Source organism: Chiloscyllium punctatum, chromosome 41 (genome assembly GCF_047496795.1).
Source record: "Chiloscyllium punctatum isolate Juve2018m chromosome 41, sChiPun1.3, whole genome shotgun sequence".
Classification (NCBI taxonomy): Eukaryota; Metazoa; Chordata; class Chondrichthyes; order Orectolobiformes; family Hemiscylliidae; genus Chiloscyllium; species Chiloscyllium punctatum.
Window position 1 is genome coordinate 53287438 of NC_092779.1, and position 24670 is coordinate 53312107.

The 24670-nt window shown below is 42.7% G+C and overlaps 1 long non-coding RNA gene across 1 annotated transcript in view; it reads right to left on the reverse strand.

Annotated features, from left to right (window-relative positions):
* The window catches only part of LOC140465073 (uncharacterized), a 129810-nt gene extending 105872 nt beyond the window's left edge, over positions 1-23938 (reverse strand). The window contains exon 1 of the long non-coding RNA XR_011955089.1: positions 23850-23938. This is a non-coding gene — a long non-coding RNA (uncharacterized lncRNA). The remainder of the gene's footprint in view (positions 1-23849) is intronic.
* Between the last annotated feature and the right edge of the window lie 732 nt (positions 23939-24670).

Here is a 24670-nt window from a genome sequence, read left to right on the forward strand (position 1 = left end):
GGCAGGGTTAGTGGACAGTGCAGTGGGCATTGCAGTGGGCAGGGTTAGTGGGCAGTGCAGTGGGCAGGGTTAGTGGGCAGTGCAGTGGGCATTGCAGTGGGCAGGGTTAGTGGTGTCAGAGATTGTTGTTCCTAACAGCAATTAAACGAAAACGTAGCACACATTAGCGAGAGCAGTAGAGCATGAGCCTTCCTGGGAGGTGGGCTCAACAGCAGAGGTAGAGTGTGTGTGGTGTCAGAGAGAAGATGGTGGAAATTACCCTGTCGGAGTGGAGAAGGAATTGGAACTTCTTTCCACATTGCTGGACATTCCTCCAGACTGCTGAAACAGCTTTAATCTGAGAACTTCCTTCCATCTGATCTTCCACTGCCAGGGCAGGAATCTTTTCCTGTGTACCACCCCATCCAGGAACTGACCTGCCCAGTGGGTCACCAAGTATGGGTAAATGTCCGAAGCTATCTCGGGCATCTCTGGACTGACCGTGTTTGTTGGTACACAAAGGTGGTGCAGGTGCAAGGATGCCCATGAATCCCAGGATATCGACTAAGTCATGTGCTGTTTTCAGAGCAGCACGTGGGAAGAACCAGTCGTAAGAGACACCATAAGAGCAGGGTGGGCTGTGAGTTCAGTCAGATTCAGTGAGAAAACTCACCAGGCCTCATGGCAAGAATCGCCCCAAAAAGGTTGGCGCATTTCAAACTTAGTGAAAACCAACATTCTTTTGGTAATGTTGCGACCAAAACTGTACACAGTATTCTAAATGCGGCCAAACCAAAGTCTTGTACAATTTTAACATGACCTGCCAGCTCTTATACTCAATACCTTGTCCGATGAAGGCAAGCCTATCCTATGCCTTCTTGACCACTCTATCCACCTGTGCAGCCACCTTCAGGATACAATGGAGGGATTCAATTATGAGAGGTCACACATTCAAAGTGATAGGTGAAAAGTTTAAGGGGGATACACGCAGAAAGTACTTTACACGGAGGGTGGTATGTGCCTGGTACACGTTGCCAACAGAGGTGGTAGAGGCAGGCACGGGGTAGATTCATTTAAGGTGCGTCTGGACAGATGCATGAGGAGGTGGGGAGCAGAGGGATACAGATGCTTAGGAATTGGGCGATAGATTTAGACAGTGGATTTGGATCGGCTCAGGCTTGGAGGGCCGAAGGGCCTGCTCCTGGGCTGTAAATTTTCTTTGTTCAATTAAATTTCTGTGTGACAAATGGGCCTTAGAGTGGAGAACTGAAGAAGATATCAGGTTACCTGCATTCCACACAATGTTACTAACTCTGAATGGGTGTAATTCCTGTGAGGCTTCATCATGTGATGACTCCGCTCCAATCCATCTACCTCCACCTTTGACTGCTCAGCACATCCACCACTGCATTCCATGGTTTTCCAACAATAATTGGATAATGAACAAACTCTTCATCAGAAAAGGTAAATCAAACTCTTCATTATTGGTCTGACAGTCAAAGTTCATCCAGCTTTATTTTCTCAAGAATATTTTGCTATGAACGGTCAAAAATGTTTGGATAAAATGAAAAGTAAGCACAATACTTTGCTTAATGCTCCTGTTACTTTTCTGTAGCAGAGTCCATGCTGATAAATATCATATTCATGGACAATCCTGAAATCTTGGTAACCTAAAACATGGCTGAACCCAAAACTTGTTGCAACAACAGTCTGACGTAAAGCACCTTGTGCTTGGTCAGCTGCAAAGAGTGGGTCAGGAAACAGCTGCAGGATTGAACTAAGTCTGATCAATGCCCCTCATGGGAATAGAGAGATCGTTTCCCATCCTTATCAGTTTCTGCTTATCTAAGAAATGTCTGACGTTCATTTGCAGTCCCGCCTTTGCTTCTGCGGTTGGACAGCTTTCATGCACTTGCTTTATTTTTGGGTAGCTCAATGTTCAAGCAAGCACTGTCATGTCAATGTACGTCAGTTTGGCATGTGCTGTGGAAGAGCGATATATATAACCTTGATAGGCACTATCACCCTTGACTCTGGTGCTGTAAGATTGGAATAATCATTTGAAAACAGCTGAGTTATTCTATCTATGCTCAATTTTCCAAAACAAGCCTACATTCTACAAGGCTCAGGGATGGGGAGCGAGGTAATGTTTCAAAGAGAGGGCTTGTATTGATTTAATCCTTTCACAGTTTTGGGATGTCCCAAAGTGCTTTTGCTCAGTGAAGTGCCCTTGAAATGCAGTTAACTGTTGCAATGTGTAGCCAATTTAACACACCCCAAAGGTTGCACAAAAAGCGATGCGATAATGACCAGACCATGATGTAGGTTCAGGAATATAGATTGAGCTGTTCTGCTCTTTAAAGTAATTCCCTAAGATCTTTTCTGTTAATCAGAGAGAGCAGTTGGGGTCTCAGTTTTCCATCTCATTGGAAAGTGCACTGCCAGCCAGATTCATTATGCATATCAAGTGTTATACAGGTAAGATAACCACCTCAATCGACTTCCGAAAATCAGATGCAGCAATGCAGTGTCATAGAGTTATAGAGATGTGCAGCACGGAAACAGACCCTTCAGTCCAACTTGTCTATGCTGACCTAATCTAGTCCCATTTGCTAGCACTTGACCCATACCCCTCTAAACCATTCCTATTCATATATCCATCCAGATGCCTTTTAATGGACAGGTTGGACCGAAGGGTCTGTTTCCATGCTGTACATCTCTATGACTCTATAAATGTTGTAATTGTACCAGCCTCCACCACTTCCTCTGGCAGCTCACTCCATACATGCACCACCCTCTGCGTGAAAAAGTTGTCCCTTAGGTCCCTTTTTTATCTTTCCCCTCTCACCCTAAACATATTCCCTCTTGTTCTGGACTCACCCATCCCACGGAAGAGACCTTGTCTATTTATCCTATCAGATTTATCCTATCCTATCCTATCTTGCTTTATGTACAGAGTAAAGCAGAAGGCGATACAAATGCAAAGCTGTTCAGGAACAAAAATCACAAAGCATCCTTCACGAGGAGTCATGCATATCTCCCCGAAGAGACTTGAATGCTGGACTATTGGAGCTTTCAAATGTGAGATCGCAAGATGTTTTTATGAGGTAAGGGTATGGATGGAAATTGAGTAATGATCGGTAAATAGAGTTGAGGTACAGCCTAGCCATGATCTAGTTGAATGTTGTAGCAAATTCCAGGGGCTGAAAGGTCTGCTTGTGAACCTCTGTGGTCCTACATTCCCCGACCCGTGCATAGTAGCAAATATTGTGCATTGGAAACTTGTATAAAATAGCTGATGTTGGACTGTTTGCCTGTTTAAACACTGCCTCTGATATTCCATTCCACTCCAATGGAGGAACCGAGTACCAGCTGCTGGGTACAACGGGTGACTGATATCACTTATTTTACCTCACTACCTGACTTAATTTTCTACCCCTCTTTGTTTTCAACAGAAAGAAAGGAGCATCTTAGTTTTCCTGCATTTAACTATTGTTGCTCCATGACAAGCTGCTATTATATTCTATAAAATGGCAGCTCAGCCCATGAGGGGGAATTTGAGAAACTAATTGACCCTGTCACATAGCTCACCACTCTGCTTGGGACCCAAATCAGCAGACAGAGGTGGGAACTGACTTGACCATTAATGGGATACTGTCAAAAGGAACACTGATACCAATGAGAGAATGGGTCTGTTTTATAACTGCTCAAGGACTATTGGATCCATGATTTTAAAAATATGTGCAATTGTAATGGATTTATCAAGTGACTCTCCATTTAAAACCACACTTGAAAATCATAAAAGATTGAAATAAAATCTTGAATTCAACATGAAAACGCAGCACTTGCAATTCAGATGTGTGCAGCTTTTGGCTTCAGTTTTATTATCCTCCTCGTTCCAATTAACAACAAAACCTGTGTAAGGTCATTAACTGAGACATTAAAACTGTGACTCTCTCCATGTGCACAAATTGGCAGACTCATTCCTGAATATTTCCCACATTTTCAGTTATTTTTTTTAAACCAAAACAAAAATTCCTTGTGCTACCTTGTACCTCCTTGTACATCAGATCTGACCCCAAGCTCATGGTTTATGGAGCTGTGGTGGTTCCTGTCCTCCCTTAATGCACTGAGATGTGGACTGTCTACAGTAGACACCTCAAGGTGCTGGAGCTGGAACACCAACACTGCCTGCGCAAGATCCTGTGAATCCACTGGGAAGAAAGACCCACCAATACCAGCATCCAAGACCCGGCCAACATCACCAGCATCAACACACTGGCCACCTTTGATTGGCTACGATGGGTTGGATACGTTGTCTGCATGACCAACATAGGACTTCCCAAGCAGGTGCTCTACTCCCACCTTCAAAATAGCAGCCAAGCCCCTATTGGCCAGAAGCAACATTTCAGCAATACCCTCAAGGCCTCACTGACAAAGTGTGACATTCCCACAGACACCTGGGAATCACTGGCTCAATATAGTCCAAAGTGGAAGAGGAGTATCCAGGAAGGCGTCAAGCACCTCGAGACCTGCTGCCGGGAAAAAAAAAGAAGGTAGCCAAGCAGGAGGCTGGAAGAACACCGCAAACCAGGCTGCATCAGGAGGTGGAGAAATCACTGTTTCAGTGTAACCCTTCTTCAGCACAGGGGGTGGGTGTAAGGTGAGCTGCAGGTAAAGGGGGGAGAGGTGGGGGAGGGTTTTCTGTGGGGAGAGGGAAAGGGTGGTGAGGTAGAGGTAGGTGAGCACAGGTAGAGGTACAGGTGAAAGGTGCACACTACCACAACAATGCCCCACCCACCCCTTCCCATGACACTGCCTACCCCAAGTGTAATAGAGCTTGCAGAAGCTGCATTGATCTGTACAGCCACCTACAGATTTGTCCCGAGAGTGGAAGAGAGTCATCCTTGTCTGCAAGAGACCACCACGAATGATGATTTTCTCCCACTGTAGTAGAACTACACATTCGGTGAAATGTAAATCTATTGTTATTGCAATTATTGGGAACCTTCTTCAAGGGTAGAGAAACGTACGTTGAAGATTTTGATAGAAGTTGTTTTATTACAACGTGGTTGGGGTAAGCCATCAGGTTTATTTGCCTTTTTAGCTTTAGAATGTCCTTAATTTTAATCCCTGTGAAAGTCAGGGCCTGCATTGTCTGCTGTTGCTTTCTGCTCCATGTTTATTATTAGGTTAGATGGACACCCAATACTAAATTATTTCTGTAACACACACTCAAAGATTGGTAATTAATACAATCGCATACAACATGGATGGAGACATGAAAGAGAATTAAACCCATTTACCTAAATGGGAATGATATAAAATTATATTTACTGATGGACTAGTAATATGAAAATTCTTTCTGCCAATTGACTGATTCAACTTTAAATTGTGTGTGGGAGCATGTAGGAGGAGAAAGTGAGGACTGCAGATGCTGGAGATCAGAGCTGAAAATGTGTTGCTGGAAAAAAGCAGCAGGTCAGGCAGCATCCAAGGAACAGGAGAATCGACGTTTCGGGCATAAGCCCTGAAGAAGGCTGCTGCGCTTTTCCAGCAACACATTTTCAGCTGTGGGAGCATGTAGACAGGGAAACAAAGTTAAGGACAATGTGGGAAAGCTGGAGAATGGAAGGATATAGACTTGATTCTCACTATTCACAGATTCCAGACTAAGCCAGTGAGAGAGGGAAGGGAAAATCTCGCAGAGCTGTCTAAAAAAATTGCACAGGCGCCTGTTCCATTCAACACTGCTGTACTTCCAGGTGAAGTCCTGACACTTTCAATAGGCCCCTCATTAACATATGTCAAAGTGCTAATGGAAGCTTTAGGTGGTAGTCCTCTTTAAATACACAGGTTAAGGAGACACTGATTGGTGTTGATCAGAGAATGTGACAAGCACATTCCCAACTGTTCCACAAACAATGAAGCTGATCAAACATATAGTTGGTCTTCATGTGTTTTGGCCTAATGTTAATAAATCTGGAGCCACAGAATGAGGGCAGTCTACTGACATGTTCAGCCTACTGGGGGCTTGCCAGACCAAGTTGACTCTCTGGGGTGAAAGGTTCGACTACCCTGGAACATTGACTCTCCTGCTTCTCTGATGCTGCTTGGCCTCCTGTGTTTTTTCCAGCTCCACTCTTTATCAACTCTGACTTTCCAGCATCTGCAGTCCTCACTACCTCCAACCTACTGAGCGAAGATCATGTGTGGTCTTCTGGTGAAGTTTAATTAGAGAACAGTTTTAATTGAACTAGTGCCTATAGATGTCATTTAGTCCCTATTTTAAAGTCACACATTCTATTCTCCTTTCCAGATTGCCATTATACATTCCTGTGTTTGTGTTTACAATGCAAACTGTCTATGTAAACTGGTCACGTGGTAATTGCACTTTCTTGTCAATAGTGGCACAATAGCGCCTCCACTTGGAGGTGAGTGTATGGAATGTTACTGTGCAAAGAATGAACAAGTGGGGACATTGGAGGGTTGTTGATCTGTAACTTTCCAATCAGTTTCAGGATCTCCCGCATTCAGTACGAACCATGAGGATGACTCAGTCTTCAGAATGTTATGACTGTTCTTTGACTCAATGATATTTAAAGCCACCATATTTGTGTAACTACTGTGTTGTTGTTGCAAAACTCAACTCAATTATACCAACAAGGCAACTGAGTACTATCACCAAATGACAGCTCAAGGTATGTAAAATCAGAAAACAGATATCATAAATTGGAACTCCCTGTTGACAGGCTGGTCGAAGCAGTTTGAACAAAACTTTAGAAGGGAATTGGATAAGTTCTTCCAGAGGAAACATTTGTGGCACAGTAAGGACTGGGGGAAGTGAGGCTAAAGAATCACTTTTACTTCGTTGTAAAAGATGGTAAGGCAAAGTCGAAGGGGGACAATAGAGGGAGAAAACCAACCGATTGTAGAGGGAGTTTGGGAATGGAGTGGTCGTGCAACTTCTCAGTGAATGACTGTTAGATCATCCAGATGATTGTAAGTATGATGGTAAGAGATATTAAAAGGATACAGGAATGTCCTAAGAGTTGAGGGGCAGTGAAAAATCCAAAGAAAGATCCGTGCAATAATACAGGAAAGTTCGGAAAAAAAGGCAAAGCTCAAATGCTCATCAAAAAATCATAACTTAGCATTTTGCTTTCCTCTTGTTTGGAATGGTTGTTCTTACATGCAAGTCTCCACCATGAACAGTTTCCCTGAATTATATGTTTGTTCCTGTTATCCTTAGCCATAGTGTTGTTTCACAACTATTGAATTGCTACTGCATGTTTAGGAAGCTACGTAGAAACATCTTCACCTCCTCCTAACATCCCCACACATGCCAGTCTTCAGCCAATTTAATTCATTCAAGAAGGCAGAACACAGCAAAGACGAGGAATCTGCACAGTATCCCTGCTGTAGTGCTGAAGGTTTGCACTTCCGAATCAGCTGCACCTCTTCCAGTACAGCTACTACACTGGCATCTAGCCAGCAGAGCTGAAAATTGTTCAGATTATGTTGTACTACACATCTACTGTGCACATCTATTATAAGTGTGGCGCTGGAAAACACAGTAAGTCAGGTAGCATCTGAGGAGCAGGAGAATCGACGTTTTGGGCATAAGCCCTTCATCAGGAATGTTGGGGGAATGATGGAAGGGGGCTGAGAGATAAATAGGTGGGGGTGGGGGGCTGGGGGGGTTGGGGGAGGGTAGCTGAGAAGGTGATAGATAGATGCAGGTGGGAGGTGTGATGGTGATAGCTTGGAAGGGAGGGTGGAGTGGATAGATGGGAAGGAAGATGGACAAGTGGGACAGTTCAAGAGGGCAGTGCCGGGTAGGATTGTTAGATCTGGGATGAGGTGGGGGGAGGGGAGATGAGGAAACTGGTGAAATCAACGTTGATACCGTGTGGTTTGGAGGGTCCCAAGGTGGAAGATGAGGCGTTCTTCCTCCAGGCATTGTGTGGCTTGCATTTGGTGGAGGAGGAGGCTCGGGTCTTGCATGCTCTTGGTGGAGTGGGAGGGGTAGTTGAAGTGGTTGGCCACAGGGTGGTGGGGTAATTTGGTGCATGTGTCTCAGAGATGTTCCCGGAAACATTTCACGAGTTGGCGTCCTGTCTACCCTATGTAGAGGAGACCACATTGAGAGCAATGGACTCAGTAGATGAGGTGTTTGGATGGGCAGGAAAATGTCTGCCAGATGTGGAAGGATCCTTTGAAGCCTTGGATGGAGGTGAGGGTGTTGGGGTGTGGGCACAGGACTTTGCTTATTTATCCTACTTCAACAGCAATAATCTCTATCTCCTCGCAGGACAGGAAGATCAGGTAAATGGGAACAGCACCATGTCTAAATTCCCTTCCGAATAACCCATCACACAGATTTGGATTGTTGTCACCACTGGATCAAAATCTTGGAGCTTCCTTCCAAACAAAATACAGGAATATCTAGCCTGCAACACCCAAGAAGACAGCTCAATACCACCTTCTCTGGGACAAGTAGAGATTGACAATGAATGCTGGCCTTTAGCGGTGATAAGTCCCATCTGTGATGCAGAGGTTTATAGATGAACGTTTTGACCGCCACATCATGAAATAAATGTCAAGGCTGTGGAGAAGGTTCAAAAATAGATCACAAGGATGGGACCAGACTGAGAAGTTATAACTACCAGAAGAGACTGAGCAGAGAACCAGAAAGTAGAAGGTTGGGGACTGATCAGAAAGAGGACTTTAAAATGAAGAAGGACTTATGAAAAAGAGTGGGAACAAATTTGTGAAAGGAGACTCATTTGTATGTGGTAGTATATACTAACATCCTCGTTATTATGTCAGCACACCTGATTGACACAGTTTTACATTCTCCCCCTCAGCAGATAGAAAGTAGATGGCATCAGTACCTGACATGACAGTATGTGTGCATACCTGACAACTCTGGATCGCCACTCGCTGCTCTGGGCCTCAGTCAGTCATCAACATCGCAGGGCATGGCCGTGAGCAGCAACCACTGGTACTACCCTATCGAACAAAACTTTCAGGTTCCTGTTGGTGAAGAAACTCACAAAAAAATCACTTAGACAACGTTCTGGTTTGATTCAACCTTGCATGAATTAGTGTGGAGTCAGAAAGACAAAGGCTGGCTGCAGTGCGTATGAGTGGAAGGGCTATAGACATGAGAGATGATAAAGTGAGCATACAGTGGTATGGAGTGTACAAGAGGTCATGGGAGATGAGCAGATGGACATAGGCTAGCTTAGGGGTATGTGCGGCCATGGGGATAGGTACAGAGACATAAGCGAGGTGGAGGGTGTGGTGGCCGCGTGTGGGTACAAGATATTAGGTGGTGTGGGCTGGTATGGATACAGCACAGAAAGTGATCATGTATATTGGGTAACATAATTGAAAACTGTAGTAGGTGCAACTCAGAAAAAAACATTTCTACGAAAAGGAGGATATTTGGAGAAATTAATCTGCACACTGTATAGTTGTGGCTTATTATAGCCATATAGTGTCTCCTGTAACTCTTTAGAACTTTAGACCTAGTAACCATTAAATCACATGACACGAAGCAATACACCTCACGTTGTGAAAATAGAGTAACAGAGATGATTGAATGAGTGAGTTGATAATCCAAATTATTGCTTACAATTCGCAGCGTGCATGTGTTGCCATGTTTTGTATTCCTTAACGTTCCTCCTTTTTGAGATTCCTTAGACTAATTAATCATTTACACCAAATTTGAATACTTTCAGTTGTGGCTCCTATTGGCCTGTGGATTTTACATTGAGTCTCATTACCCGGAAAAATAGTCGAAGAGAGGCCAAGTTCCAGAAGGAATAAAATAAATTCAAAAGTACAAGGCCAGTGACCTGTTTGAAGTGCAGGTCTGATTGCTTTCCTTCCCCAAGAGCAGAATAAGGTCCTATGGATTTCATAACAGCCAATACAGCAATAACAATTAACAGAGCCCTGGAGCCCATACATCTGTGGGAAAGAAATACACTGCAATCTGTTTTTCCTCCATATTAAAATTATATCAAGAAATATTGCAGCAAATTAGTTTTCCTTCTGTGCTGCTCCCTTTCCAAGGTTTAGATTTCCCAGGCTTGCTTGTTCAGGAAATTGAGAGTTGAACCAGAAAAGCTTTCCCATAATCTCTCCTCTCAAGCAGCAATAAATATGAGGGGCAATCTTTTTTTGGTTTTGGTCTAATTCTTGTTTGTCACACTTATAAACCGATAGTGGTAGTTATTGCTGAGTAATATTCAACCACGCTGACCAGCATTTTTTGGTGGAATCTAAAAGCCTGAAGCTACAGAGGTTAATAGTGTATCAGAAGACTTGGCACCTTGAAAATCTGTTGCAAGTGTTGATTTTTTTGCTCACGCTCCAAATGTAAACGATTTTCAGTATCTTTTGCAAACACTTTAAAAAAATACATTGGAAAAGCTGAAACACTCTTCGAAAAGAGGAGTAAAAGGTAATGTGAAATTAGAAGCATGAAATTGTGCAGCAACAGAGGTTCAGTCAACTGGCAGAAATGCACAGTTCAATGAATAAAATTTGGAAAAGCCGGAGAAAGGGAAAAGGAGGGGGAAAAAGTCTTTCAAAAATAAAATCAAAAGATTTGTAAAAGTATATTAGGAAAAAGCGAGGGTGGTTCAAAGCAATGTGTTTCCCTTCAAGGCAGAAGACAATTTGAGACAAATTTGGATTTTAAAAGTTTATTGTTTAGTAGCAGGGCAGAACAGACCGAGGAGAGTTGAAGGCTTCAAGTTAGTGTTGGGTGCATTGGTCAGAGGGAAATGGGTCTTGGTGTGGATTGCTCTTTGGAGGGTCGGTGTGGACTGTTTGGGCCGAAGGGCCTGTAGGGAATCTAATCTAATCTAAAAAAAATTCAGTTAAGAAGCAAAGACTGGGAGCAAGATTACAAGTAGCGTTTTTTAAAAAACTTCTAGTTTTTGAAATCTGCAGAAAAAGATTTATATTCTCATGACAGCCGTTCCTTGGCAGATGGTTACTGTTCTCAGAGTTTTGCAATGTTTTGCAGAACAATGGGCTGAATTTTCCCTATGGAGGTGGGAAACAGGAATTGAGATTGATTTGGGGTCTGATTGAAGTCAGGATTTTTAGATGGTTGAGTTCTTTGATGGCAGATACCCTTCCCAATTAAGGGCAGAGGGTCGGATCTCAAAATTGACGGGCCAAGTTTTGTCCTTTTAGATTGAGGGGAGCAGGAAACTCAAACTGAGCTAATGTTGGGAAACTAGGCTACAAGGTAGATCATTGGAATGCAGCAGCAGATATTTAAAAATGTACGTATAATCCTATGATAAAGAAAAATCTTAAGGGAAGGATCTACCATCTGCTGTTAACTAAAGAACTAAAGGAGAGCATCAGACTTACGGCAAAAACATATAATTGCCAGGTCAGATTAGTGGACAAAATATACATAATGGCAGAAGCTTTCTAAAAGATTAATAAAGAAAATATAAAAAAAGAAATAGCAAGATTTTCTCCAGGTTTTCAAACAAGAGAAAGTAAAGTAGATTCAAATTGGGAAAAATGGTAGAAAGGTAAAATTCAGAGCTGTTTAATTGAATATTCTTGTATTCGGAACAAAATAAGTGAATTATCAGCATAAATACAGTTTAATGAGTGTGATCTTAGTGCCACTACAAATATATGGTTACAAGGTGATCAAAGCTGAGCAATGGATATTCACTGATATGTGACTTTTCAAAAAGACAGGAAATGATTGGTGGTGGGGTGGCTTTGTTAATACAGATTAGAATAAATACAGTAGCAAAAATTGATATTGGATAGGAAGATGTAGAATCGATATAGGTAGAAATAAGGAATAAAAAGGGGAAGAAGTCATTTATGAGAGTAGGCTAAGGGCTCCTAACAATAGCCATAAAACAGGACAGGGAATAAATCAGCAAATAATGAGGGATGTCGAAAAAGAGCAGTTCATCAATCATGGGTCACTTTAATCTTCATGTAGATGGGATAGATTGGCAAAGGGGGCCACGGGGAATAAATGATAGTGTGTATTCGGGACAATTTCCTAGAATGACTTGTGGAGTCAACCAGGGATCAGGCTATTTTGGATCTGGTGATGTGCAATGAATCAGGTTTAATAAATGATGTCAGGATAAAAGAAGCCCTAGAAAACAGTGACCATAATGTGGGGGAATTTAGCATTCAGTTTGAGAGGAAGAAACATGAACTGGAAACAACTGTGTTAAACTTAAATAAGGATAATTATAAAAGAATGAGGGCTGAGCTAGTTGGAATGGATGGGGAAAGGGGCATAGCAGCAAAGATGTTTGAGGAACAACAAGAGAAACTTTTAAAAAATAGTTCATGGCTCACAGCTAAGATATATGCTAATGAGAACTAAGGAAAGGATAAGCCACCCATTGATCACAGGGAAATTAGGAACAACATCAAATTGAAAGATAAAGAAACATATGATGTAGCAAAAATTAATAATAGGCCACAGGATTGGGGAAGTTTTAAAAACCAACAAAAGAAAAGGAGAAACTATGCTTTGAGGGGTAACTTGCAATTAATATCAAGACAATCAGTTCTTTAAATATATAAACAGGAAGACAGAGGCCAAAGTGAACATAGACCCCTTAGTGAATGAGGGTGAGGAAACAATAAGGGGGAATTAGGAAATAACAGAGGTCTTGAAACATTTCTTTGCATCAGTCTTGAGAGTAGAAGACACTAATAGCATTCTAATAATATAAAATAATCAATAGGCAAAAGGAGGAGTGGAAATAAGCTACCCTTCCCAAACCCCAGATATTTAACAATTGGAACCTGCTCAGAAAGAGGAAGAGTGGGAAGAAAGTAAAAATGAATGCATTCTCTAACTTAGTGTCAGAGTCAAGGTACTAGTTTCAAAATTGATGCTGCACATAATTTAGATACTAGGATAGAGGTGGAATTTTCATGCAGTGTGATACAAGGTATATGTATGCAGGATCAAGGGTTGGGAGAAGGAAGCTCAAATACAGCTTGTATAAAGGAGTAGGGGGACAAACTTCTGTAAATGGGTAATAGTGCTAGCATTTACCTGATGTGGAGGTACCGGTGTTGGACTGGGGTGGTCAAAGTTCAAAATCACACAATACCGGCTTATAGCCCAACAGGTCTATTTGGATGTATTAGCTTTCAAAGTACTGCTCCTTCATCAGGTAGCTAGTGGGGCAGGATCATAAGACACAGAATGTATAGTATAAAATCTTGTACAAGATTTTGGACTATAAGTTCTGTGTCTTATGATCCTGCCCCACTAGCTACCTGATGAAGGAGCAGTACTTTGAAAGCTAATACATCCAAATAAACCTGTTGGACTATAAGCTGGTGTTGTGTGATTTTTAGCACTTACACGAAACTGATCCTATACAGTAAACAAATTGGCTACAAGAGGTCCGATATTGGAGATTCTGCACCAAGTCATTCACCTGATTCTCCAAAGCCTGCCTGTCATCTCTGCAGGACAAATCAAGAGTATGATATAATACTCTTGACTGACCTGAGCTTAAAAATGCGTTGCTGGAAAAACGCAGCAGATCAGGCAGCATCAAAGGAGAAAGAGAATCGGCATTTCGGGCATAAGCCCTTCTTCAGGAATGAGGAGGGTGTGCCAAACAGGCTAAGATAAAAGGTAGGGAGGAGGGACTTGGGGGAGGGGCGTTGGGAATGTGATAGGTGGAAGGAGGTCAAGGTGTGGGTGATAGGCCAGAGAGGGGGTGGGGGCGGAGAGGTCGGGAAGAAGATTGCAGGTCAAGAAGACGGTGCTCAGTCTGGAGGTTGGGACTGAGAAAAGTGGGGGAGGGGAAATGAGGAAGCTGGAGAAATCTGCATTCATCCCTTGTGGTTGGAGGGTTCCTAGGTGGAAGATGAGTTGCTCTTCCTCCAGGCGTCATGTTGTCATGGTCTGGCGATGGAGGAGGCCAAGGACCTGCATGTCCTTGGTGGAGTGGGAGGGGGAGTTAAAGTGTTCAGCCACGGGGCGGTTGGGCTCCTTCTCCATCGCCAGACCACACCTGACTGGCATAGGAGTTTAACCTTCCCACTGCCCTTTGACTGATCTCATTCCATTCCCATCCATTCTAGACATCAAAAAGGCCCACAGGCCTAGCTTCATCTGCTCAGCTTTATATTTGTTGGGCCGTTGCACATTTGAAAACCAAGATACATAAGATCGTGAAAGGCGCCCTATTTAGGTAAATCTTTCTTTCTCGGGGTGTTCCAAAGAGCTTGAGAGCCAGTTACAAACTTTTTTCCTGTGGTGTAGCAAAAATAACAGACAGGTTGTACACAGCAAGATCCAACAAACAGCGTGATATTGGCTAAGATTGACCATGAAATCAGGGAGAACTCTCTGCACTCTGAGTAAAACCTTGAGGCGGTTGGGGGGGTGGTGTGCCTCACCAAAAGAGCAGAGGGAGCCTTACTTTAATTCTCACCTGCTCCAGCTACTCTGCAATGTCAGTCTAGATTTTGTGCTTTGAGTCTGGAATGAGATTTGAACTCACAACCTTCAGCCTCAGAATCAAGTATGCTACCAACTGATTTTATGCTTCCCATACAAGCACAGTTACAAACTATGAATTATGCATCAAACATTAGGGTATAAGTGATCAGTATTTTTCGGACATATGTTCTGTTTGTGTCAAAACATTAGGACATGCAATTCTGCCTCCGACAGATTTAAGTCTCCTCTTTGTTGTCTGAAAGATTGTGTTCTAACTTGTTTGGTATGTGAAGAGATAAGCTTTATCTACTTATCTGTTTATCAGCTATTGCTGTCAATCAAAGTGTGATCATTTTCAGTCTAAAGACTCCAAAACAAGAATACCACAATTGCACCAAGTGCAATATTGTAAAGTCAATCATAGCACAACCCTCATAATGGAATTGGTGATAGCTCCATTCATTGTAAGCTTCTTAACATCTCTTCTTCTGGAAGATTACCTTTCGTGAACTTCCTACTACTCCCAGCGTCAATTGAGGCAACAAGCAATGTTGCCTTACTGGCATGTTTATGCTCATTGTGTTGGCTGCTCACCCAAGCACACTATTGCATGGTCTTTCTCTTTGATGAGCAGATTTTTAACTTCTGCTGACGCAGTTTGTTTAGGGTAACATATTACAAAACGCTGGTCTGCGTGAGTTTTCTCATCCCATTGAGGTGACTGTGTACAGCCTGATGTGATATGATCACAAATACTAGTAGATCGTCTGATATGGCTTGAATGTGTTTGGTGAAATGGATTGGAAGTTTTGCTTTAAAACCTTAGTTTCCACCTTTCCACACAAATGTCCTGGCAGCAACTCTACGTTTGCAGCTCTATATAAAGTTGGCCGTGATGATTTGAAAAGCCTTATGTTTATCAACACAAATTGATTTTGACAGTTCCACTGTATTGCACATATAATCCAGACAGACACCTCAATACAATTCTGAGGGAGTGCTGCATCAACAAAGATGCTTTTTTTTTGCAGGAGACAATAAAACTGCTGGAATCCAAATAGACAGGCAGGAGGCTGGAAAAACACAGCAAGCCAGGCAGCATCAGGAGGTGGGGAAGTTGATGTTTCGGGTGTAACCCTTCTTCAGAACTGGGGGTGGGTGTGGGGGGAAGTGCAGATACAGGGGGTGGCGGGGGCAGGGTGGTGAAGTGAGGATAGGTGAAGACAGGCAGAGGGTATGATCTAGTTGGTCAATGGGAGGAATGAATCTGGTAGGTCTCTGGGTAGGGTGGAAGAGAGGGGGTGAGGCTGCAGAGGGGTCACTGCCCATTTCAATTCCCCGAACCACTCCCTTTCCAACATGACCACCCATGGCCTCCTCCATTGCCAAAGCAAAACCACATCTCCTATTGGAGGAACAACATCTTATTTTATGTCTGGGCACCCGGCAGCCTGGAGGACTCAACACTGAGTTCTCCAGTTTCAAATATCCTCCCTTCTCTTCCCCCGACTCCCTTCCCATCCCCCCTTCCTCCTTTCCACACCTCCCTGCCACCTACCAGATTCATTCCTCCCAATGACCAACCAGGTCATACCCTCTGCCTGTCCTCACCTATCCCCACTTCACCACCCTGCCCCTGCAACTCCCATTATCTGCAGCTCCCCCAAAACCACCCCCAGTCCTGAAGAAGGGTTTCACCTGAAACGTCGGCTTCTGGACCTCTTGCTGCTGCCTGGCTGGCCGTGATCTTCCAGCCTCCTGTCTGTCTACTGTATTTTACAGGAGGCATCAAACAAAAGTACTGTAAGCTCCCTCAAACGGATTCAGATGCTCCTATTGAAATGTTACGAAGAAGAGGGTTCCTCTGGTATGCTGACCAAGTGGTATCATTAAAAATGACTATCTGATCATTCCTACCTTGCTGAGTGTAAATTGGTTTCTGAATTTTCTAACAGTAGCTATAATGACATATAACTGTCTGTAAAACCTGTTAGGACATTCAGAGGATATAAAAGTTGCTGTATAAGTATAACCCATTCCTATCTCTGGGATAAAAACCTTTAGGGTGGCACGGTAGCTCATTGGTTAGCACTGCTGCCTCACAGAGTCAGGGATCCGGGTTTGATTCCACATTCGGACGACTGTCTGTGTTTGCACATTTTCCCCGGGACTGTGTGAGTTTCCTGCAGGTGCTCCAGTTTTCTCCCCTCACTGAAAGGTGTGAAAGCCAGGTGGATTGGTGATGCAGAATTGCCCATAGTGTGCAGGCCAGGTGGATTGGTGATGTTGAATTGCCCATAGTGTGCAGGCCAGGTGGATTGGTGATGCTGAATTGCCCATAGTGTGCAGGCCAGGTGGATTGGTGATGCTGAATTGCCCATAGTGTGCAGGCCAGGTGGATTGGTGATGCTGAATTGCCCATAGTGTGCAGGCCAGGTGGATTGGTGATGCAGAATTGCCCATAGTGTGCAGGCCAGGTGGATTGGTGATGCTGAATTGCCCATAGTGTGCAGGCCAGGTGGATTGGTGATGCAGAATTGCCCATAGTGTGCAGGCCAGGTGGATTGGTGATGCAGAATTGCCCATAGTGTGCAGGCCAGGTGGATTGGTGATGTTGAATTGCCCATAGTGTGCAGGCCAGGTGGATTGGTGATGCTGAATTGCCCATAGTGTGCAGGCCAGGTGGATTGGTGATGCTGAATTGCCCATAGTGTGCAGGCCAGGTGGATTGGTGATGTAGAATTGCCCATAGTGTGCAGGCCTGGTGGATTGGTGATGCTGAATTGCCCATAGTGTGCAGGCCAGGTGGATTAGCCATGAGAAATACAAGCTTACAGGGTTGAGGGTAAGCGGTTGGGTCTGGGTGGGATGCTGTTAAGAGCAGTTGTGTGGACTCGATGGGCCAAATGGCCTGCTTCCACACCACAGATTCTCTGATGAAAACTGGTTCCATTACTTCCCAATATCAAAACTAATTCAAACTGAGTGAGTTTATTCTACTTTTCTTAACCTTAAGTCAATTCAGAAAGATCCCAAAATTCCTCCATAGCCTTCCCACTACTTCAGTTATTGTTTTAAATAGAATCCACAGCTTTTTTGCCTGAGCTTTTCTTCCTCGATCACTTGTATGGGTTAGCATTTCTACGGGTAGTCTTTAATTTTAGGTTAGCTCTATTGACTGGACAACTGGTTTCTAATGCAGAGTTAAACCTACAGCACGAGTTCTATTCCTGTACCAGCTGAGGTTACCACTAACAGCCTGCCTTCATGTCAACCTTACCCTCTCACCTGAGCTATGGTGACCTTCTCCAATGAGAGAGCAGCCCTCTGGCTCTCTTGAACAAGGGTGGCTTTAATTTGTACTGAAATTGTGTGTCCTCTTGTCCCATCCCTGTGAGCCCTTCTTTATCTAACGTATCTTGCCCGATATTCCTTTGCAAATAATCCACCATGGCCCACTTCACTCTGCCACCAAATGCTAAAATGATCTCTCCCTCTTTGAAAATAATATCTAGGAGTTAGTAGGGCTGTTACTGTCTTTGGCAATAATTGCAGTGAGTTGACTATCCCATTGCATTTAGAGTGATAAGATAAATAAACAATATCAAATTAGCTGAGTTTAAATATCTCACCTGATTTTTTTTCTCTCTTAGATGCAAGGGCAAGTTGATATCAAATATTCTCATTATTGCTCAACAGTGTAATTTCTACACTTCAGTTGTGCAAAGCCAACCTGACTTTAACAGAGTCCTTGATATGCAAGGCTGAATTGATTAATACAACGCTCTGGCCATGCAATGAAGCTGTTTTAAGTAATTTAGCATTTACAAGTCAAACTGTTAATTTGTGGTTTGGCACCGCTAAAGGTCAGTCTTCGACTGGTTACAGAGGTGTGTGACTCCACGTGACCTCGATGTGAAAAAACCCCACAAAAACAACATATCTGGTGACGTTAAATTTCACCCTGTGAAAACACTTTTTAAATAATTAATTTGATTCTCACATGTAATGCATCAAAGTTTTGATTTATCATATTGAACAGCTCTTCAAATCTTACTATATTTTGTCAACTTCAAATCCTTGTGACGAATAATTATCTGAACCTCAAAATGCTTTGAGTTGTCTGCCAAAAGGATGACATTGAAACACCACATAACTTGCTTTGAGAGATTTTCAAATTTCCATGTTTTTGAAGATTACCTTCCCTTGTTTGCCACTGTACAAGTCGATCCAGTGTGAATGTCAAAAGAAGGTGCCAGGCTCCACAGAGTCAAGTCTCCATCACAGTGTCCACATTTTATTTATTAATTCAACACATCAAAAAAAATTTAAAACAGCAACATGTTAGTCTCTCATACAGAACCCCACAACCAACATAAACTCAGGCATATTCATACAGAAGCACAAACAACACATACACAAATCTGACAGTGATTTTTAGCTTCATGCACGCAATATGATTTTGATTGTCTATATACAGTTGGTCGGGCTATAACGCAGTATTCCGTTCTTGTGCAACTCCATGTTATAAGAAAATCAAGTAAATAGCAAGAGCATTTAAACTAATGGGGCTGGAAGGGCTTATGCCCGAAACGTCGATTCTCCTGTTCCTTGGATGCTGCCTGACCTGCTGCGCTTTTCCAGCAACACATTTTTCAGCTGGAATCACATTATAACCAATACACGCTCTAGAAGTTCACACTAGAAGTTCACAATGTTGCCAATCATGTTATAGCGAATTCGCATTAATGAAATGTGTTATAGCAGAATGACCTGTTGTGAAACTTGAAAGGATTCAGAAAAGATTTATAAGGATGTTGCCATGGTTGGAGGATTTGAGCTACAGGGAGAGGCTGAATAGGCTGGGGCTGTTTTCCCTGGAGCGTTGGAGGCTGACGAGTGACCTTATAGAGGTTTATAAAATCATGAGGGGCATGGATAGGATATATAGACAAAGTCGCTTCCCTGGAGTGGGGGAGTCCAGATCTCGAGTGAGGGGAAACATATAAAAGAGACTCAAAAGACAACTTTTTCATGCAAAGGGTGGTACGTGTATGAAATGAGCTGCCAGAGGAAGTGGTGGAGGCTGGTACAATTTCAACATTTAAAAGGCATCTGGAGTAGGAAGGGCTTGGAGGGATATGGGCCAGGTGCTGGGCAGATGGGACTAGATTGGGTTGGGATGTCTGGTCGGCATGGACGAGTTGAACTGAAGGGTCTGTTTCCATGCTGTACATCTCTATCACTCTATGACCTGTATTAAGAATTATTGGCAAAACAGTTCAGTAATTCAGATCTGCACAGTGGGTGGGGATATGTGTGGAGAATGTCCAGGGTCTGATTTGAGATCTAAGTGCCCATGACTTTAGGCCTTAGTTTCATTGTAATGAAAAGTACAGTTGAATAGCAAATTGGGCTGTTAAGATTAGAAGCATTGGAGGTAAAGGGTTCTGGGCATGGGGCGGGGCAGGAAAGGTATGTTTAGGGTTGAAAGAGAACATTGAGACAGAGGCTAGGTAAGAGTAGGCCGAATGGAAGGAGAATGAGTAGGAGAATAAGGGACTTATATGAGCCAGGAGGATCATACACAAGAATTGGGAGAAAAAACGGAAAAGGAAATATAGGAAGCCTTGGGACCTTGAAATTTCAATGTTGGGCTTCAGGCTAAGAGACTGGAGTAATGGTCAGAGGGTTGGGAAGGAAAGCAGATTCAGAGTAGACAGTTGAGCCAGTGTCTAAGAGGGGACAAGCTAGAAGACAGCATGTGTGAAGGGTGTTGGAGATAGGACTAGAGACAGCCACGAAGGTTGGGCTTTTGACCAATGTGTCAGCTGATTCAAGACTATTATCAGAGGGTCAGGTCAGGGGTAGAATGGCTACTTTCCCACAAATATAACCAATTGAGATAGTTGAGGGTTCTTCCAATGCTGCCAGAGGGCAGACCTCACACTGCGATTGAAATATGTTGAGTGACAGTGGGTGACCTACAGGGTCAGAGGACTAGCGTCAGAGTCTCAATCCACAAGGGACCACACTCCAACACTTGCCATGACTGTCAGGCCATAGCTCTGGTTGTTAAGAACATCCAGTGGATTGGCTCCCTTCCACAAAACCTGGCAGCCTTGGCCGTTCTTAAATTAACTTTGTTTTAAACTTTCACTGTGAGGCATCACCTTTTTCTCTGTAGGATCAGTGGCTTTCAGTTCAGATGGTGATCACTCGGGATTGTCCTGTATGTTGCCCAGACCTGGAGAAGCCATCTGTGTCTTGAATGGCACATCGCGTGCACCAGTGGTCTCTAGTTTGCTAGTTTGTTGAAAGGCATGCTGGGTAACTATTTGTAACATGATGCGAGATTGGACTTGCCCCAACCCTAATGAAAAATCCCAGCCTCAGTATCTGGCTCAATTATTGCTTATTAGGTCTAAAAGTCAAGTGCCGCAGAATACCCATTTTGAAGAAAATGTGGATCCCAACTGCCTATTGCCTTCCTCTCCCAATCCATGAAAAGTTTCAGGCTAATTTATCCTTGAAAACTGAGTGCTATGAAACCAAGTGTATTAGTCACACTGTTTTTGAATAGATTCTGATTAACCAATTGGATTTAAATTGAGTAAAATAACGAAAATCGAATCAGGTTATAATTAACCACACCACCAAGAAATCTTTCCCTTCACCCACACCTTCCCAAATCAACACGATGAAAGTCACTAGAATTTTAAACTAATTGAACCACTGGATGGCTGTACATTCTTGTTTTTAGTGTAATAGAGTCAGAGAGATGTACAGCATGGAAACAGACCCTTTGGTCCAACTTGTCCATACCGACCAGGTATCCTAAAATAATCCAGTCCTATTTGCCTGCATTTGGTCCATATCCCTCTAAACCCTGCCTATTCATATACCCATCAAGATACCTTTTAAATGCTGTAATTGTGCCAGCCTTCTCGACTTCCCCCGCAACTCATTCCAAATATGCATCACCCTCTGTATGAAAACGTTGCCCTCTCAAATCCCATTTAAATCTTTCCCCTCTCACTCGAAACCTATGCTCTCTTGTTCTGGACTCCCCCACCCCAGAGAAAACAGCTTGGCTCTTCATGATATCCTGATTTTATAAACCTCTATAAGGTCACCTCTTTGCCTCTGACACTCCAGGAAAAATAGCCCCAGACAATTTGGCCTCTCCCTATAGCTCAAACACTCCAACCCTGACAACATCTTTGTAAATCTTTTCTGATCCTTTCACGTTTCACAATGATTTTCCTAAAGCAGGGGGACCAGAATTGAATGCAGGATTCCAAAAGTGACCTATCCAATATCCTGTACAGCTGCAACATGACTTCCCAACATCTATACTCAATGCACTGACCAATACAAGCAAACATACCAAATGCCTTCTTCATTACCCTGTCTACTTGTGACTCCACTTTCAAAGAACTCTGAACTTGCACTCCAAGGTATCTTTTTATAAATTTCGAAAATATACTTTATTCATAAAAAATCTTTGCATACACAAATTGTCACAATGGTGGTTTGGTTCTGTACCGTTGCATATCAAGTAAATAAACAAAACATTGGACTTTTACTGTATCTAGAAAAAAATCAATGGGAGAAAGTGAGGACTGCAGATGCTGGAGGTCAGTGTGGTGCTGGAAAAGCACAGCAGGTCAGGCAGCATTTGAGGAGCAGGGGAGTTGATGTTTCAAGCATAAACTCTTCATCGGTGCACACAATCTTGTACACATCTAAGATCTGTTCCATGGTCAGTCGTTTTGTGTTCTGTAACATTTGCAAAACACTCTGCACAGTGAGTGGCATTTGCTTGATCATCTATGATCTGGAATTCCAGGGCCTCATTCACGTTATTACAATGTACACACAGAGTAATCTACCCTCTTGTCTTCAGTATGATGCCTTCATATAGCCTTGACCTTACTTTTAAGGGCTTTGTTTTTGGATTGTCATGTTAAACCACTTTGCAAAGGTGTGTGAATATCATAATGTTGTATGATGCAGCAGTACCTATCTGATATTTAATTTTGATCCAATGTTCCCCTTCTCCAGTCTTCATTCCAACAGGGTCTGGAAACCAGGTCTCACCTATCAACTTGACTGAACCAGGTGGTATATAGTATTGTGCATAGTGATTTGTCAGAATTTTCAGCCCTTAACTCTCCAGTAGCCATCTGCAGCTGCTTGTTCTACTTCTTTTTTGTCACACAATTGTGTGCAAAGTATTTCAGCTTCTTGCAGCAAGAATACCGAATTCCCCAGGCTGGGCTTGAGCGATGGTTCTGTAGTATTTGCATCCTGCCTTTGTCACTGACTGGTCCACTCTGTGTGCCTGGGAGATCTGACAGCATAATTAATGCAGTACCTGGTCCATCGTACCATAAATAGATGTAGCTGATGATTCACAATCTTAGCATTTCTGCACAAATTAATTTCCTTCCTAAATATAGGTTCGCTTTCTCTCAGTAAGGGTGTTTTCACGTTTTGTTCCTCATTCCTAACACCACTCTGTTGTGACTTAGCTTACCATTTAATTGTGCAAATTCACAGGTTGCTGCAAGTTGAAGGAGGGCTGTTACACATTGCTCAATGGACTCTCTTCACTTTGTTCCCTAGTATTGAATACTCACCATTCATGTGTAATGTTCGCTTGGAGTTCAAAATCCACCTTCAATTTTTAAAACAAAACATTCTGCCTTGTGTTTAAGGTGGAATGTATTTTGAAATAGTCTCTTCCCAACAATGGTAGAAGTGAAGTGGCATGTATTTGTCCTGGTTAGCTCAAAACCACATAATTAATGTCACATAATTATGCCATTGTTCACGGAGGAAATTCCAATTCTGCTGCAGGTCCCCAGTTATCTGAAGAGGAGCTGGTGGGGAATGAACCCATTCTCTTAAGCAGTTTTTACGTGTGATCTTCATTTATTTTCAGTGGCAGCTCTGCAGCTGTGCTTTTTTAAAAAATTTCAGCCCCGGAAACTCACCACTCCTGATACTTTGCTTTGAGTGTACAACATAGCAGCAATTTCAACACGAAGAGTTCATTGAAACAAAGATGCCTGCTTACAGGGTATGTGCCTCACGGTGGCGGTCATCGGGCTGTAGCAGGCCAGTACAGACAAAAATACATGATTGCAATTTCAATCCAAACATAGCTTGCCTGGGCATATGTAACACAATAACAAGTTTAATGATCAGACTTTATCACTATGAAACAAAAGTGAATTTCAATTATTGAGTCTGTTCAAAAAATCAGATTCTGAATTTATGGCTTGGTCCACCTTTTAGTGTGAGAAGAATAAACTGTTAAACTTATCTGACATAAATTTTCTTTTGGAACTTAAGTAGTTCAGCTTACCAGTTTCTGAAGCGTTAGTGCACTATTTCCATTCAATCAGACATATGGTAGCTCAGAATTGTAACAAATGAACTATGTGATGTGTGGTGCCTGGGTCAAATGCCTGGTCTTGGCTGATATTCAGCTTCACATGTTGCCTAAATGGCAAGTTATCAATCTTGGGCTGAGTCCTCAAGTTTAACACCAACTGGGGGTCAAGGGCTGAGCAGATGGAATGGAGGGTAAACCAAGAAAAGTTCCATTTTAGTCTGTGTTTCAGTGCCCTCTACTGGTCATTGACACAAAGGAGTAACGTTCGAGATCATGGAGATATAAACAGCTGGTCATTTATATTGCAAACTGGAATCCAAGATCATCAAAAATGATAGAATTGAGATAATATGTTTTACATTTCTACAAAAAGCTAGACTACTATTTTATTCCAAGTTTTAACCATCTTGTTTTGCAAGATACATCCCTATTCATGCAACCATTTCATATCCCTGTCTCAATTAGGTATAATATTGTATAATTATGCCATGAATGATCTCATCAACCAAAACATCCCTCTAAACCAAAGACCACTTCAATATCATAATTCCAATACTTAGATGAATAAACTGCAAATAAAAGAATGAAAGAATATAAAAGAAACATTGACATGGACATCTCTAAGTTCTTTCTAACAATATAATACTTTCAAGTGCTATTGATGATCTAATATAAGAATGGTGCAGCCAATTTTTAAATGAAAAGATCCCTTCAGAAGGCGTAGAGCCGAATTGTCATAATACACATTGGTTTCCATCTGAAGCCAGAGGGTAGTGGCTGTGTAGAACTCA